The following is a 19,588-nucleotide window of genomic DNA, read 5'->3' as shown; positions in this document are numbered from 1 at the left end:
GGCAAGCCAAACTGGAAGGATAGTTGAAGCATGAATAATAAATAATGTCCAGAGTATACAAAGTATTCATATACCAATAAGAAAAAGACAAAAGACGAACAGAAGACAGACAAAAAAAAAAAAGGCTGTTTCATAGAGGATAAAACAAGAATAGCCAACATGAAAAGGTGGTCAACCTCAATAATCAGGAAGATACAAATAAAGATCACAATGATATACCATTTTGTTCTTGTTTTGAGTTTGTTTTTTGTTTTTTTTTTTGTCTTTTTGCTATTTCTTGGGCCGCTCCCGCGGCATATGGAGGTTCCCAGGCTGGGGGTCTAATCAGAGCTGTAGCTGCCAGCCTATGCCAGAGCCACAGCAACTCGGGATCCGAGCCGCGTCTGCAACCTACACCACAGCTCACGGCAACGCCGGATCGTTAACCCACTGAGCAAGGGCAGGGATGGAACCCGCAACCTCATAGTCCCTAGTCAGATTCGTTAACCACTGCGCCACGACGGGAACTCCTGTTTTTTGTTTTTTTTTCCGGAGTAGGGGGAGTGCTGCACCCGTGGCATGTGGAAGTTCCCAGGCCAGGGATCAAAGCCAAGCTACAAGTGACAACACTGGATCCTTAACTGCTAGGTTACCAGGGAACTCCTGAGATACCATTTTGATCTTAAGATTGCCAAAACACTAGTCAGTATAATATCACTGAATAATGATGTTATGTAGAGCAGCTGGTGAAATGTCAGTTGATACAACCGTTTTGCGGAAAAAATTTGGTAAAATATGGTAAAGTTGAAAGATACCCAAGGATACAATTCTATTCCAAGGTATAAATCCTACAAAAACTTCTGCATATACAGAAGATAAGATATTTACGAGTAGTTTCTGGCATCACTGGTTTGTATAGCAAAACACAAAAACAAAAATATTGAAAGCAACTCAAATGTTCATTAAAAGCAGAATAAACGTAGCATTGTCACAGCTGTGGCTTGAGTTTGATCCCTGGCCTGGAAACTTGTGCATGCTGTAGGCTCAGCCAAAAAAATCAAAAATAAAAAAAGGAGAACGAATGAATCATGGCACACCATAAATGAATCGACTGTATCCATGAGGATGAGGGTTTGATCCCTGGCCTCACTCAGTGGGTCAGCAATCCGGCACTGCCATGAGCTGTGGTGTAGGTCATAGCCGTGGCTTGGATCCCCCCATTGTTGTGGCTGTGGTGCAGGCTGGCACCTGTAGCTCCAATTCTACCCCTAGCCTGGGAACTTTTATATGCTGCAGGTGAGGCCCTAAAAAGCAAAAAAACAAAACAAAAAAACCCAACAAAACAAATAAACAACAATACAAAAAACAAACAAAACTAAATACCACGTTATTTCAGGAAACAAATATGTATGATAAATCTAGAAAAGCAAAAGTAATGATTTACACACATTTCTGACAGTGGATTACTTCTGGCCGCAAGCTATAGATGGGGTCAGACAGTTTTTGTTCTAGTTCTTAAGTATGTATTCATGAATATCTGTTCTATTATTGCTTCAAAATTTGTATCTACATCACCTATTTTTGTACATCAAATATTACATAATTTTTTAACGTTTAAAGTAAACAGCACTACTACTGATACCTGACCATGCATTCTGAGTTGTCAACAGCTGTAATACACTGACTCTCATCTCACTGGGACCAGCAGCACCACCATAAAAAAATGGCAACCAAGCAACGTTTAATGCTAATAGTTCCTCATCAGATTTCAATCCTCAGAATGTAATCCAGAAAATACTGATAATCTCACTACCACTCCACTGTCTAATTCAAACTTTGATTCACCTTCTCATACTAGACTTTGCTCTGGGTTAGGAGTTCCAAATTTTTGGCCTGCATCAGAATAACCTGGCTAGTTAAACACACAGACTGCTGGGCTCCATTCCCAGGGTTTCTCAAGCAGCAGGTCCTTGGTAAGAATTAAGAATTTGCTTCCTACAAGATCCCAGGTGATACTGATGTTGATGCTGCTCATCAAAGGAACCACATTCTCAACCACTGCTCTAGGTTAACACACAAAATATCCAACAAAATTTTCACTAAATTAGCAGGCATCCAAAATGATACTGAATGATTTTCCTCTAAGGTACTTATAAACAATGTAAATTATTCAGCACACATTGAATACATATATATTGTACAAATTACATTAGCGCACTATCCTATAATGGCACAACACAGTGGTTAGAAACATCTGCTCTGGAGTCAGCAGTCTAGGTTTAAATTCTGGCTCCCCCACAGGCAAGTTTGACAATATCCTGGGAATGTTACTGGCCTCTCCATCTCAGCTTCTTTACCTATAAAATACTAACAAAGCCTCCTAGGATTACTGCAACAAATGAGTCAAATTCATGTTAAGTGTTTATAACAGGGACAGCGCCTGGCAGAGAAAGCCCTTGATGAACATTAGCTATCTTCATCATCATTAATGATACTTCCATATTCCCTATGTGTCAGAGTCAATGTCACATCTATCTCTATACCACTTCAAGACCATGGTTTTTTTTTTGTTGTTGTTGTTTTCTTTTTGTCTTTGTCTCACTGTGACCAGCAGCACCACCATAAAAAAATGGCAACCAAGCAAAGTTTATAACAGGGACAGCGCCTGGCAGAGAAAGCCCTCCTGCGGCATATGGAGGTTCCCAGGCCAGGGGTCTAATCGGAGCTGTAGCCACTGGTCTTTGCGACTCGGGATCCGAGCCGTGTCTGCAACCTACACCACAGGTCACGGCAACGCCGGATCCTTAACCCACTGAGCAAGGCCAGGGATCGAACCCGCAACCTCATGGTTCCTAGCTGGATTCGTTAACCACTGAGCCACAACAGGGACTTCAAGACCATGTTTTTAAATAGCTGTGGAAAATGGCTTATACCATCTAATCATATCATCTGTGCCCATTCTCATTTCTGTCACCAGTGCCCTTATAATCACTAAAGACTAGGGAGCTGGCTTAGTTTTCCTAAGTTCTGACAACATCCCTGGTATCAACAACCCTTCAAACAGCCCAGTTCAAGAGGCTGTCCAGGTACAGAGTAATAAGGTTCTTCCTTATTTCTAAGTTTCCATCAATCTTTTCATCAAGAACCAGCCACAGATCTGCCAGTCCAATTAGAATATATTTTGGATGCTTTACACTTCATTCAAAAACATTGAAATATTCAACATTTTAATACAAAATTAGTAGGCTTTCTCTTAAGATACTATGTTCAGTGTTCTTTAATTTGAAACATCTCTGCTCCTAGTAGCAAAACTCTCCCTAGATCCAATTAAGGCATTAGACAATTTCCCATTAATCAGCCATTCAACAGACTGACCTAGATCCAGAAAGATTACTTTAGCCCCTTAGCGCCTTGATTTTCTCCCAATTTTTTTAACCGCTTCTGTTTTTTGCTTCATTTTTACATTCCTATCTAATTGCCCTGGCAAAAAGCTAACCTTGGGTCACTTCTATTCTCTCTACAAAGCTGAGCGGCCAAGTGCTGCAAGAAAAAAAAAAAAAAAAAAGCAAACCTCAACCTCCAATATGAATATTACCAATTCTAGGTCTATAATCTCACATTCTCAGTGCCTGCTGTTTGGAAATCTTTCCAGCCTTCTCTAGTTAGATTCTGTACAAAAAACTACTGCTCTCAAGCCCACTTTTCCACATCCTCCTTTCTCTCTGCAGAAAAACCAAGCCTTCTACTTTTTTCTTTTCTGTTTTAGGGCCACACCTGCAGCATATGGAAGTCCCCAGGCTAGGGGTCGAATTAGAACTGCAGCTGCTGGCCTACACCACAACCTCAGCAACACTAGATCCAAGCTACATCTGTGACCTACACCATAAACCTCACGGCAATGCTAGATCCTTAACCCACTGAGCAAGGCCAGCAATCAAAACTGCATCCTCATGGACAATAGTTGGGCTTGTTACCACTGAGCCACAATGGGAACTTCCCAGGCCTTCTACTTTTTAAGAAAACAGAAACCACCAGATCACAGCAATTCCCTTAATGTCCTATCATGCACATCCACATCTTTTCCTCAATTCTGTCCCCAATAAACTGCATCTTCAAACATCCTTTTCTCTTTTCATCCTATCACAATGACAGTGCAGTGGGTGGCTATCTTCCCTCTCATCTCCTCCACGGTCTTGCTTCATCAATTATTCCTATCCCCCTCTCCCATTTTGTAACTTCTATTTCTCATCATCATGTGTAAGCTCAAGTCTCACTTTATTTCGAAAAATAATAATAAAAATTTTTTAAAGAAGTCTTCCTCAACCCACGTTTTCTTCTTCTTTCTTTTTTTTTTTTTTTTAAGGGACACACCCTGCAGCATACGGAGGTTCCCAGGCTAGGGGTCGAATTGGAGCTGTAGCCGCTGGCCTACACCACAGCCACACGGGATCTGAGCTGCGTCTGTGACATACACCACAGCTCATGGCAATGCTGGATCCTTAACCCACTGAACGAGGCCAGGTATTGAATGCATGTCCTCATGGATACTAGTCAGATTCGTTTCTGTTGAGCCATGACAGGGACTCTAACAACCTACGTTTTCTTCGGACTACTGTCTTCCTTGGCCAAAATTCTTGAAAGAATAGTTCTCACTATTTTCCACTTCTTCACTTCATTCATTCAGCCAACTTTCCTAAAATTCCATTGATATTCCTCTTGCCAGCATCGTCAGCTACCTTCTATTCAAGGAAGGCAATTCTTGTTAACCATTCATTCTTACCTCCTCAACTTCCATAATACCAACCTCTGTGATCTTCATCCATCCATGGTGTTCTTCCCTTATGTTCTGTCTACAGCCCTGTAGGCCTACTCATCTAACCACTCTACAAACCTCTTCTAGAATATTATATTTCCATGATTTTAGTTACCAACTACATATTAATAACTGAGTCATCTGGGTTTGTTTAGTGATGAATTCTCAAACGGGATGGTGTGTAACTCTTCAGTAAGGTTATAAACAAAATATATGTATTAGGAAACATCTAGTTAATACTTAAATATAGGGAAATTTTTATCTGGTGTTTAAAACAGTACAGTATAGTGCTTGGTTCACCTGTACACAGTCTAGGTTGCAATTAGTCAATATGTCATACTGGAACCATTCTTCTTTTTGGTTGTTGTTGTTACTTTGAGATATAATTCACATAGCACACAACTGAACCATTTCAAGTGTACAAATTCAAACCTATAGCCAATATAATACTCAATGAAGAAAAGCTGAAAGCGTTCCCACTAAAATCTGGAACAAGACAAGGATGCCCACTCTCACCACTGTTATTCAACGTAGTATTTAAAGTTCCAGCCACAGCAATCAGACAAACAAAAGAAATAAAAGGTATCCAAATTGGAAGAGGAGAGGTAAAATTATCACTGTATGCAGATGACACGACATTACATTTACAAATCCCTAAAGACTCCACACCAAACCTACCTGAATTCATCAATAAACTCAGCAAAGTAGCAGGATACAAGATTAACATTCAGAAATTAGTTGCATTTCTGTACACTAACAATGAAATATTAGAAAAGGAATATAAAAAAAAAACTTTTAAAATCACATCCCCAAAAATTAAATACCTAGGAATACACCTGACTAAGGAAGTAAAAGACTTATACACTGAGAACTCTGAAACATTAATCAAGGAAATTAAAGAGGATTCAAAGAAATGGAAAGCCATCCCATGCTCCTGGACTGTAAGAATTAATATCATCAAAATGGCTATACTACCCAAAGCAATCTACAGATTCAGTATGATCCCTATCAAATTAAGCATGATATTCTTCAAGGGTAATGAGCCCAACTAGTGTCCAGAACTAGAACAAACAATCCAAAAATTTATATGGAACCATAAAAGACCAAAATTGTCAAAGTAATTCAGGGGGCGGGGGGAGGAGACAGCAAGAGGCATAACTCTCCCAGACTTTAGACAATATTACAAAGCTGCAGTAATCAAGACAGTGTGGTAATGGTATAAAAAGACATATGGACAAATGGAACAGCATAGAGAGCCCAGAAATAAACCCAGACACTGACTCTCAATTACTCTTCAGCAAGTAGGCAAGAATATGAAACTGGAAAAAGTCTGCTCAGCAAGTGGTGCTGGGAAAACTGAAAGCTGCATGTAAACCAATGAAAGTAGAACACAACCTCATATCATGCACAAAAATAAAATGGCTTAAAGACTTAAACTTTAAGACACCATAAAACTCCTAGAAGAAAATATAGGCAAAACTCCTAGACACCATAAAACTCCTAGAAGAAAATATAGGCAAAACATTCTCTGATATCAACTGTACCAATGTTTTCTTAGGTCAGCCTCTCAAGGCAATAGAAATAAAAACAAAAATAAACCAATGGGACTTAATCAAACTTACAAGCTTTTCCACAGCAAAGGAAACCATTAAAAAAAAAAAAAAGAAAAGCAAAGAAATCAACTTACAGAATGGGAGAAATAGTTGTAAACAATGCAACCAACAAAGGCTTAATCTTCAAAATGTACAAACAGCTCATACAACTCAATAACAACAAAACAACCCAATTGAAAAATGGACAGAAGACTCAAACAGACATTTCTCCAAAGAAGACATAGGATGGCCAAGAGGCCCATGAAAAAATGCTCAATATCACTAATTATTAAAGAAATGCAAATCAAAACTACAATTAGGTACCACCTCACACTGGTCAAAATGGCTATCATTAAAAAGTCTACAAATAACAAATGATGGAGAGGGTGTGGAGAAAAGGGAACACTTCTGTTGGTGGGAATGTAAATTAGTACAACCAAAAAGAAAACACTACAGAGGTTCCTCAGAAAACTAAATATAGAACTACCATATGATTCAGCAATCCCACTACTGGGCATATATGGACAAAACTACAATACAAAAAAATACATGCACCTCTATATTCACAGCAGCACTATTTACAATAGCTAAGACATAGAAACAACCTAAATGTCCATTGACAGATGAATGGATTAAAACCATGTGGTATATATACACAACGGAATACTACTCAGCCATAAAAAAGGACAAAATAATGCCACTGGGCAGCAACATGGATGCAACTAGAGATTCTCATATTATGTGAAGTAAATCAGAAAGAGAAAGACAAATACCGTATCACTTATATGTGGAATCTAAAATATGGCACAAATGAACCTGCCTACAGAAATGGTCTCACAGAATACAGAACAGACTTGTGGTTGCCAAGGGGAAGGGGGAGTGGGACTGATTGGGAGTTTGGAGTTAGTAGATACAAACTACGACATTTAGAATGGATAAGCAGTGAGGTCCTACTGTATACCACAGGGACCTATATCCAATCTCTTGTCACAGAATATGACAGAACATAAAATGAGAAAAAGAATGTAAAAATGTATGACTGGGTTACTTTCTGTATAGCAGAAATTGAAAGAACATTGTAAATCAACTATGATAAAATTTTTTTGAAAAGTGTACAAATCAATGGTTTTTAGTATATTCACAGAGCTGTACAACCATTACCAAAGTCAATTTGAGAGTATTTTCATCACTACAAAAAGAAACCTATCTTTTAGCAGTCACCACCCCATTCTACTCAACTCCCACCCCAGTACTATGCAACAAATTTACTTTTTGTCTCTATAGATTTGCCTCTTCTAGACAGTCATATAAATGGAGTCATACAGTATCTACATTTTTTGTGACTGGTTTCTTACTTAGCATAATGTTTTTAAGGTTCATTCATATTTTATCAGTACTTCATTTATTTTATTGCTGACTAATACTACATTGTAAGGATATATCACATTTTACTTATCCATTTATCCCTTCACAGACATTTGGATCACTTCTATTTTTTTTATTACTAAGTTTTTGTGGAGATATATGTTTTCATTTCTTTTAGGTATACAACTAGTAATGGAATTGATAACTCAATGTTTAACCTTAGGAGGCTGCCAAACTGTTTTTCAAAGTGGTTATACCATTTTACAAAACCACCAACAATGATGAGGCTTTCCACTTCACTGCACTGTCACCAACACTTGCTATTATCTCTTTTATTATTTTAGCCATCCTAGTGGGTTTCATGAAGCAACATCTCATTGTGACCAATGATGTCTTCATGTGTTTACTGATCATCTGTATAGTTTCTTTGGAGACATGTCTATTCAAGTCTACTGCCCATTTTTTAATTGGGTTGTCTTTTTTTGTTGTTGTTTTTTGCTTTTTAGGGCCGCACCTGCAGCATATGGAGGTTCCCACGCTAGGGGTTGAATCTGAGCTGCGGCTACCAGCCTATACCACAGCCAGCAACACCAGATCCAAGCCGCATCTGTGACCTACACCACAGCTCATGGCTACATCAGATCCTTAACCCACTGAGCAAGGCCAGGGATCAAACCTGCAACCTCATGGATACTAGTCAGGTTTGTAACCCACTGAGCCACAATGGGAACTCCTGGGTTGTCTTTTTATTATTGAGTTTTAAGAGTCCTTTATATAGTCTAGATGCAAGTCCCTTACCAAACATGTTTTACAAATTCTTCCTTTCTGTGGGTTTCTTTTCACTTTATGATCTCCTTTGAAGAACGAATATTTTTTATTTTAATGAAGTAGAGTCTATCTATTTTTTATGTGGTTGCTGGTGCTTTTGATATGGTCACTAAGAAACTACTGCCCAGGAGTTCCCGTAGTGGTGCAGTGGTTAACGAATCTGACTAGGAACCATGAGGTTGCGGGTTCGGTCCCTGCCCTTGCTTAGTGGGTTAATGATCCGGCGTTGCCGTGAGCTGTGGTGCAGGTTGCAGACGCGGCTCGGATCCCCCGCTGCTGTGGCTCTGGCGTAGGCTGGTGGCTACAGTTCCGATTCGACCCCTAGCCTGGGAACCTCTACATGCCACAGGAGCAGCCCAAGAAATAGCAAAAAGACAAAAAAAAAAAAAATTAGAAACTACTGCCCAAAGTCGTAAAGATTTACACCTACTTTTTTTCTTCTACAGTTTTTGGGTTTTTTTTTTTTTTTTTTAATATGTTAGCTCTTATATTTAGGTCTTTGATCCTTTTTGTGTTAATTTTACATAGTGTGATATAGGGCCTAACTTCATTTCTTTACATGAAGATACTCAGTTCAGGTGTCCCAACATCTTTTGTTGAAAAGACTACTTTTTCCCTACTGAAATGTTTCGGGACCCTGCTGAAAATCAATTTACTATAAATGTAAAAGTTTATTTCTGGATTCTTAATTATATTCCACTGATACATATGCCTTTCCTTATAACAGTACCTCACAGTCTTGATTAATGAACCATGACTCTGGATTGCTAAACTGTTAAAACAGTACTATTAATCATATGTGAAGACCTCATTCCAGGATAAGCCCCCAAGAAAATATCAAATTAGTTTAAAATGAAGTCAAAGGAATTATCCTCACCAGAATCTCTTAATGTACATAACTAAATAATTTTTGAAGCTGCTATCCATGAGAAATGAATAAAATATGTGATGCGGGAAGGGAGGGAATATTTCTAAGGAGGCTTAATTTCTGAGAAGTCAACAGGGACAATAAATTTCAAAAGTCAGACTTGAATCACCCCTTCAACTGTAGTTCCCTTTAGCCAGCATTTTTTAAATAAACTGATGTATTTGTAAGTAAACAGATTTTGGTATATTCTACAAGTCCAACAGCCTTGGGAATTTAAGCAGCTTAAAACTTTAAGCCCAGGAGTTCCCGTCATGGCGCAGTGGTTAACGAATCCGACTAGGAACCATGAGGTCGCGGGTTCGGTCCCTGCCCTTGCTCAGTGGGTTAACGATTCGGCGTTGCCGTGAGCTGTGGTGAAGGTTGCAGACGCGGCTCAGATCCCGCGTTGCTGTGACTCTGGCGTAGGCCGGTGGCTACAGCTCCGATTCAACCCCTCGCCTGGGAACCTCCATATGCCGCGGAAGCGGCCCAAGAGATAGCAACAACAGCAACAAAAAGACAAAAGACAAAAAAAAAAAAAAAAAAAAAAAAACTTTAAGCCCAGATCTCTCTCCTGAGCTAGTGAGTCTCCTGGATGACTTCCCAAAACACCCTACAAGTTCCTTAACATATTCAAAACGGAGTTCATCATTTTCCTGACAGATCTTGCTTCGCCTACTGTTTTTACCTTATCAGTAAGGAATGGTACTTTTAAAAAGTGGGATGGAGTTCTCTTGTGGTACAGCAGGTTAGGGATCCTGGCACTGTCACTGCAGCGGCTTAGGTTGCTGCTGTGGCACAGGTTTGATCCCAGGTCTGGGAACTCTTTTATGCTAAAGGTGCAGTCAAAAAAAAAAAAAAAAAAAAGCGGGGGTGAGGTGGGGTTGGGCAATAAACTACCTCAAAAAGTGGTTCTGAGAATTAAATGAGTAAATATTAACAAAAACACTTGGCATAGTTTATATCAAATTAGGTAGTCATGTTCATTTCCTTTTTACACAGGTTGTAATAAGCATTTCCAATTTTAAATACCACCACCTCTCCTGTCCACTGTGCATTTAATGTCAGTGCTTTTACTTTTCATTTCTAACTATATTAAGTCCTTTTCCAATGTTTTATCTACTTTGGTAGTGTCTTGTTTTCTTCCTAATGTTTCTGATTCCTCCTTAAAATGATCCAATCATTTTAAAATATTTATTTTGTAGTCTTTTTCTGATACCTCTATTACCAAATTTCTTAGGAGACTTAAGACTATTTTTGGTATGTGCACATTATCCATAATAGATTTATTTCCTTGTGTATTTTATAATTTTGGGTTATGAACTTGAGGTAAAAGGACTTCTCTGTCCTTTTCCTGTGCTAGAGAGACTGTCCAAAATTTGAAATATTTAGGCTTTCTGCAACAGTAATTAAAAAGCAAACAACTCAGAATTTAAATACCAGAACATTAAATTATCTCCATGACGGAAAGCTACTAATAGCTCCTTGCCTGTATATGAAAAAGGAACAACTTCCAGGCCAAATGTAGACTGAAAAGAGCTCCCTATGTGCACAGGAACCATAAATTCCGATACATATTTTATCCAACTGAAAGACCTATTCCAGCTTAGAGCAATGCCGTCTACAGTTTATTCTTTAATCTTTCATTCTTCTTTAAGTATGGGTTACACTGTGTGTGATCAACTACAATAGCTCTTCTTGAGGCATTAGAGAAATTTTCCAGGGAAGACCTTTTCTTAAGCATTTTTTTTCCCCCACAAAGACTCAACAGCTTATGAGCTTGAAACTCACCAACATTGCTTTCTGTCTCTCTCAGATCTCTCTAAAATAAACAAAACAAAAACCCATACCAAACAACTTAGACTCTAAATACCAGAACATTAAATCATATTAGCTTTGCTATTTGACTGGTATCAGTCTGGAAGTATCATTTTGATCTAAAAGGTCTTGTCTAATATGGAAAATAAGAATGAGTAGGGGAGTTCCCGTCGTGGCACAGTGGTTAACGAATCCGACGAGGAACCATGAGGTTGCGGGTTCGGTCCCTGCCCTTGCTCAGTGGGTTAATGATCCGGCATTGCCATGAGCTGTGGTGTAGGTTGCAGATGCGGCTCGGATCCCGCGTTGCTGTGTCTCTGGCGTAGTCCGGTGGCTACAGCTCCGATTTGACCCCTAGCCCGGGAACCTCCATATGCCACAGGAGAGGCCCAAGAAATAGCAAAAAGACAAAAAAATAAATAAAATAAAATACATATACAGCATGGAGTTCCCATCGTGGCACAGGAGAAAAGACTAGGAACCATGAGGTTGCGGGTTCGATCCCTGGCCTCGCTCAGTGGGTTAAGGATCCAGCGTTGCCGTGAGCTGTAGTGTAGGTTGCAGACGTGGCTCAGATCTGGTGTTGCTGTGGCTCTAGTACAGGCCGGCAGCAACAGCTCCGATTAGACACCTAGCCTGGGAACCTCCATATGCTGCGGGTATGGCCCTGAAAAGACAAAAAAGACAATTAATTAAATAAATAAATAAATATAGCAGAGGAAGAAGTTTAATACAAAACCTAACGTCAAAAAATTGAAACTTGTTTCAACTCGTCAAAAAATTTATTACAATTTCATTGCAGAAAGAAAATTTCATTGCATTGGTGGTCTTAGGTATCAACCGAGAATTTCAAAAAATTGAGGAGTGAGATTTTTCATTTTACAAATAACTGCAATGGGATTCCTTTAAAACCTAAGTTCTCCTTATTGGCACAAGAGAGCTGGAAAGATAAGACTAGGAGATAGATCTTTATGTCTCAAGAGTTTAAAATTTTAAGTAATACAATGAAAGAATTTAATGCAAGAAAAATGCCACCCTTGGAGTTCCTGTCATGGCTCAGTGTAATGAACAGGAATCTGACTAGGATCCATAAGGTTGCAGGTTTGACTCTCGCCTTGCTCAGTGCATTAAGGATCCAGTGCGGCTGTGAGCTGTGGTATAGGTCGCAGATGTGGCTTGGATCTGGTGTTCCTGTGGCTGTGGTGTAGGTGTGTAGCTGAAGCTCAGATAAGACCCCTAGCAGGGGAACTTCCATATGCTGTAAGTGCAGCCTTAAAGAGCAAAAAAACAAAAACAAACAAAAACAAATTTTTAATTTAAAAAATAAAAAAAAGAAGAATGCCACCTAAAATAGAGAAAAGAGAAGTTATACATTATGAACATATTCATTATCTTGATTGTGGTGATGGGTTCGTTCATAAGTGTATACATGTGTCAAATCCTACCAAATGGGCACTTTAAAGATGTACAATTTTTTGTATGATAATTATACCTCAATAAAGCTGCTTTTCTTTTTTTTTTTTTTTTTTTTTTGTCTTTTGTCTTTTTTTGTTGTTGTTGTTGTTGCTATTTCTTGGGCTGCTCCTGCGGCATATGGAGGTTCCCAGGCTAGGGGTCGAATCGGAGCTGTAGCCACCGGCCTACGCCAGAGACACGGCAACTCGGGATCCGAGCCGCGTCTGCAACCTATACCACAGCTCATGGCAACGCCAGATCGTTAACCCACTGAGCAAGGGCAGGGACCGAACCTGCAACCTCATGGTTCCTAGTCGGATTCATTAACCACTGCGCCACGACGGGAACTCCTTGCTTTTCATTTTTTAAGTTAATTATTTTTTGGCCACGCCTGTGGCATGTGGCAGTTCCCAGGCCAAGGATCAAAGCCAAGCCACTGCAGTGACAACATGGGATCCTTAACCCACTATGCCACAAGAGGACTCCAAAAAGTTTTTTTTTTTTAAATAAGCCTTGGAGTTCCCACCCTGGTGTAGTGGGCTAAGAATCTGACTGCAGTGGCTCAGGCCGCTGTGGAGGTGTGGGCTGGACCTCCTGCCAGATGCAGTGGGTTAAAGGGTCCAGTATTGCCACAGCTGTGTCTCAGATTCAATCCCTGGCCCAAGAACTTCAACGTGCCACAGGTGTGGCCATTACAAAAAAAAAAGAAAGCCTTAGTGAATATGATGCAAACTGTAAGAGTATTTTATTTCTACATACCGTATTAGATATTAAAGCCACAAAAGTGATACAGTGGAAAGAGTACAGAAATGGTTTTGCCAGCAACTAGTTACAAGATATTGAACATATTATATAACCTATGTGAACCCTAGATTCCGTCTTTTTTTTGTAGATTCCTTTCAAAGATGTTTGCATCTTTATAGTTAAAATGCAGCTCTTGTGGACAGTATATTGTTGGATCTTGCTTTTTAAACCAGTCTGACAATTTCTGCCTTTTAACTGGAGTGCTTTCATCCACTTATGGTTAATATAATTATTGATGTGGCTGAAATTAGGCATTTGTTATGCTATTTTTGTTTACTGCCTCATCTATTTTTTTTTTTTTTTTTTGGTCTGTTTTTCTATTCCCATTTGCCTGCCTTCTTTTAGGTTGTTTTTTTTTTTGTCTTTTGTCTTTTGTTGTTGTTGCTATTTCTTGGGCCGCTCCCGCGGCATATGGAGGTTCCCAGGCTAGGGGTCGAATCGGAGCTGTAGCCACCGGCCTACGCCAGAGCCACAGCAACGCGGGATCCGAGCTGCGTCTGCAACCTACACCACAGCTCACGGCAAGGCCGGAATCGTTAACCCACTGAGCAAGGGCAGGGACCGAACCCGCAACCTCATGGTTCCTAGTCGGATTCGTTAACCACTGCACCACGACGGGAACTCCTCTTTTAGGTTAATAACATTTTTTTAGTATTTTGTTTGCTTGCTCTACTACCCTTTTAGGTTTCTTTTTATTTTTCATTTTATTAATTTTCTCACTGGGGATTATAATTTGAAACTTTAACCTAAAACAATCTATACTACTGAATTTAAATGGCCCAGTATGTGTGTGTGTGTGTATCTGTGGGTGTGTGTGCATGCACGTGTGCATATGCATGTGCACACACCACCAGTGCATGCATAGTACAGCAGATTGTCAAGCATTTGGGCAGAACTTACATGTAAATTTTAGGACTCACTCTCATATTTATAGCACCTGATCTGCCAGTATTTCCCCCCAAGTTTCTTATTCTTTTGTCAGCCTGGAATGCTCTGCTCTTATACTTTGAGCCAGTAAGACTGTAGTATTCTGCTTCAGGAAGCAAGAGGATTACAGAGTGACCTTCAGACAAAAACCCACTAACTCATAAATTTCATTAGACAATTACGCTTTAAGAACAGGCTCCTTTCTAGTTTCTGCCTGCTTTTGATCACTCTCTAGTACCTTTAAATAAAAATTTTTAAATATTTTGTCCAGAGCTTATAATTTTTCAGTAACTATAAGGTGCTGCGCCATTACTGGAAGAGAGAACTCCACATTACTCTTACAACATGCATTTTTCCCTTCTGAAAAGGCCTTCATTAAGTAAGGTAACTTGTGCTAGTATTAGGAATAATTTGCCTTTTTTCTTTAATAACAGCTTTACCCAGATATAATTCACGTATCATAAAATTCACTTCTTTGAAGTGTAAGTTCAATGGATTTCAGTATATTGAGAGCTGCACAACCATTACCACTATCTAATTTTAGAGTATTTTCCTACCACAAAAAGATACCACATTATCCTTTATCATTCATTCCCCATACCCCTACTCTATATCCCCGGTAATCACAAATTTACTTTCTATATCTATGGATCTGACTGTCTGGACATTTCATATAAATGGAATTACAGTAAGTGGCCTTTTTTTTTTTTTTTTGCTGTTGTTTGTCTTCTCAGCATAATGATTTTGAGATTCATCCATGCTGTAGTATATTTCAGTACTTCTTTTTATTGCTGAATAATATTCCATTTAATGGATATATCACATTTGGTAAAATTTACCAGTGAAGCCTTCTGGTCCTGGACTTTTCTTGGGAAGTTTTATGAATTCAATCTCTTTACTTGCTATAAGTTTATTCACATTTTTCTATTTACTCTTGAGACAGTTTTGATAGTTTGTGTCTTTCTAGACAATTTTCCATTTCATCTAGGTTATGTAATTTGCTGCCTTATAATTGTTCATAGTATTCCCTTATTATGTTTTATTTCTACAAGGTAATTTGAGTCTTCTTTTTTTCATCGGTCTAGCTAAAGGTTTGTCAATTTTGTTGATACTTTCAAAGAAATAACTTTTGGTTTCATTGATTTTCTCTGTTTTCCTATTCTGTTTTATTTATGCCCTAATTTTTATTGTTTCTTTCCTTTCCTTCCTCTGCTTGCTTTTAGTTTATACTTCTTTTGTAATGTAGGTATTTACAGCTATTAATTGTCCTGAGTACTGCTTTAGCTTCATCTAGTAAGATCTGAAATGTTGTGTTTTCATTTTCATTCATCTCAAAGTGTTTTCTAATTCCTTTGTGATTTCTCTAATCCACTGGTTATTTAGAAATGTGCTAATTTCCACATTATTTGTGAATTTTCCAAATTTCTTTGTTACTGGTTTCTTTTCTTTCTTTCTTTCTTTCTTTTTTTATTCAAAGGTTTGTTTTGTTATAGTACATGGGCTGGGACTGATTGGAGAGGCTGGATGTAATGGGCAACCACTGCCCTGGTTAGGAGCAGATGCCCATCCTGATGGCCATGAATGTGCCAAAGGTGCCACCACTCTGCATCATGGTTTTCCCGATACTACCCATCAGCTCCTCCTAACCCTGCATTCTGATCCTGAGACAGAAAAAGATGCCCAAGAGCACCCTGCCTACCATGTCCATGGTGCAACCCATCACAAAGTCCATCTTCATGTGGTCAAACCAGCTTGGCTGACACTGCCTGTAGGGCCCCATGGCCACAGGCATCTCGCTTATGGCCTCCATTGCTCACTTCTACCTATTATTGATTTCTAATTTTACTCTACTGTAGTCACAGAATATGTTTAGCGTGATTTTAATGTTTTTTAATTTAATGAGTTTTCTTTTGTGACCAGACATAACCTATGATCTATCATGCAGAATATACCATGTGAACTTGAGAAGAATGTATATTCTGCTGTTGTTGAGAAAATAATCTACAGATGCCTGCTATGTAGCCAAAACAATCTTGAAAGAAGGAACAAAGAAGATTCACATAAGCTGATTTTAAGACTATTATAGGAGTTCCTGTCGTGGCCCAGTGGTTAACGAATCCGACTAGGAACCATGAGGTTGCGGGTTCGATCCCTGGCCTTGCTCAGTGGATTAAGGATCTGGTGTTGCCGTGAGCTGAGGTGTAGGTCGCAGACGCAGCTCAGATTTGGCGTTGCTGTGACTGCAGCATAGGCCGGCGGCTATAGCTCTGATTAGGCCCCTCGCCTGGGAACCTCCATATGCCATAGGGAGAAATGGCAAAAAGACAAAAAAAAAAAAAAAAGACTATTATAAAGTTACAGCAATAGACAGTGAGGTAATGGCATAAGGATAGGCACATAGATCAATAAAACAGAAAGGAGTTCAGAAATAGACCCATTTATACAATCAAGTAATATTCCACAAAAGTATCAAGGTTATTCAATGAGGGCTGGAAGAACATCTACCTGTATCTAAAAGTATACACAATATAATTCAAAACGAATTATGAACATAAATGTAACAGGTGAACTAACAACTTTCAGAAGCAAACAGAAAAACGCAAATTAAAACCACAAGACATCACACTCACTAAAATCACAAAAATTTAAAAGAGTGTCAATACTAGCGAGAGTGTGGTGCAATCAGAAATTACATGCTGCTTGTTGATGGGATTATAAAATACTACAATCACTTTAAAAAAGTTTCAAAGCTTCTCATAAATTTAAAGATATACTTAACATATAACCCAGCCATTTCACTTCCAGGTATTTATCCAAAGAAAACAGACAGACACACACACACACATCATAGCAGTTTCACTTATAAGTGCACAAAACTGGAAAGAACCCAAATGTCCAACAACAAGTGAATGGATAAACAAAGTGTGATATATTCATACAATGGAATATGGGTCAGTGATAAAAAGAATAAACTTCAAGTAAACAAAACAGTATTAATGTTGTATTAAAAAAAAAAAAAAAAAGCCAGACACAAAGAAGTATATATTGTGATAATACTGCATAAAATTGTTGAAAAGGCTGGAGTTCCCATTGTGGCACAGTGGTTAACGAATCCGACTAGGAACCATGAGGTTGCGGGTTCGATCCCTGGCCTTGCTCAGTGGGTTAACGATTCCGGCCTTGCCGTGAGCTGTGGTGTAGGTTGCAGACATGGCTCGGAGCCCGCGTTGCTGTGGCTGTGGCGTAGGCCGGCTGCTATAGCTCCGATTCGACTCCTAGCCCGGGAACCTCCATATACCACAGGAAGCGGTCCTAGAAAACACAAAAAAAAGACCCAAAAAAAAAAAAAAAATTTGTTGAAAAGGCAAACTGATCTACTGTGATAGAAAGTAGATTAGTGTTTACTTGCAGCTGGGGGAGGAAAGGGAGGGCTGACTGCAAAGTGACATAGGGGAACTTTTGGGGGAGAGAGAAATATTCCACATCTTGACTGTGATGGTGGTTACAAGGGAGTAATTCTTTGTCAAAACTCAATAAGCTAAACACTTAAAATGGATAAACATACCTCAACAAAGTGTATTAAAAGCAGCTATTACTTGCAGGAAGTGAGGTGGTGAGGGTGATACTTACCCTCCTTTGAATTTGTATTATCACTATGTGTATTACCACTGTGATTTAAAACAAGCCCATGACTCTACAGAGAAGTACTCAAATTATTTAAAGTCCTTTCTAAATTAATTTGCCTCAAAGATCAATTTTTCTATAATACATAATTACCAATAACATTCTGTTTTTCCTCCTATTAATACTGTATTATGCACTGCATCTGTGTTTCTTAGCACCATTGGAGCAGTTGATATGTATTCTCTGTAATTAAAAAAATTTATAAGCAGTCAATAATCCACAATAATGTTATAAATAAAACTTACACTAGTGTTTACATGACGCTTATTTAATGCTGTCCTTATTATTTTATGTAAAAGTGCTTTTATTTACAGCAGTTACATAGCCAAACTGACATTACTTAAGTTGATCCGGCAGAGGAACTGAACAAGACCTCAATCTTTCTTAAGAGCCCTAGCCCAAGACTTCTACTCCACTAACAACAACAAAAAAAGCCCCACGAAACACACAAACAAAAAGCAATCATATTCTGAAAGTCTTTAGCACCAAAACTAATCCCTGTGCTAGTCATACCTTAGGCCCCTTCACTGATAGAGGAAATCTGAGACTCCATTTTTTTTCTCTCCAATGCAATGGGGGCAGGGGAGAGTTTATAGTTCAAGCCACACTAGCCTCCAAATCTATGGCGTAGCCACAGCTAGGGAGCTCTTCTAACACCTAGGCCTGGGTGTCCAGATGCCTGGTTCCTTTCAGGCTGCAAATTCAGAACTTAGTTTTTTCTCTTTTCTTCTCCCTTTTCAGCCCCTTATCGGAAGGGAACTCTGGACTTCCTCTTGAGGCTGTCCCTACCATAAGCAAATTTGCCCAACTTCCCTTCCTCCCACCTGTCTTCGAGAAGAGTGTAGTTTTCTCAGCAACAGGTCCAATACCTACTACATTTACCACAAGAAAAGTGTACGTTGGGGTATCTCAGTCACAGTATATTCAAAGTTTAGTCATGACCACAAACATCACATCCTCATTTAATGCCATTATGTTCACAAATACAAAATCTGAGAATTAAAATGAAAAATCTGGTAGGGCCTCCTAATCACTGCATGAACTAATGTCTAATTTACTAGAAGATTCTGTCTGCACTGGATTCTAAGACAATTTATCCAGAACATGTTCTTATTATGAAAATATTCTAGCTGTTTTCACAAAAGCTAAATAATATACTAAAGAACTTATTACCAGAAGAAAAGGATTAAGTAATCTAAAACAGAGCTTCCCAATCTCTTTCACATGACAGCACACACAAAAGATATTTCTACAGCATACTGAGACTGAGGGCCAAGACCACATGGGCTCTACCACCCAGACTCCCGCCTGGGCACCCTAGGGCAGCATGGGAGACGAGAAACACTGATCCGAGAGCTCCTCGTGCTAATGCTCTGGGTCACTGCAACAAACTGGAGAGAAAATTATCCATACACT

The 19,588-nt window shown here is 39.0% G+C and overlaps 1 protein-coding gene and 1 pseudogene across 6 annotated transcripts in view; both read right to left on the bottom strand.

The window, feature by feature from the left end:
• Positions 1-19,588, bottom strand: part of KPNA3 (karyopherin subunit alpha 3) — an 85,325-nt gene that overhangs the window by 46,537 nt on the left and 19,200 nt on the right.
• Positions 15,840-16,413, bottom strand: LOC102166873 (reactive oxygen species modulator 1 pseudogene; annotated as a pseudogene).

This window comes from Sus scrofa, chromosome 11, assembly GCF_054392235.1.
Source record: "Sus scrofa isolate SSC_HxYL_T2T_F1_AM1 chromosome 11, Sscrofa_HxYL_maternal_Yorkshire_Landrace_v2.0, whole genome shotgun sequence".
Taxonomy (NCBI): domain Eukaryota; kingdom Metazoa; phylum Chordata; class Mammalia; order Artiodactyla; family Suidae; genus Sus; species Sus scrofa.
The sequence above is the reverse complement of the archived record's forward strand: the minus strand, read 5'-3'. Positions and strand labels throughout refer to the sequence as shown.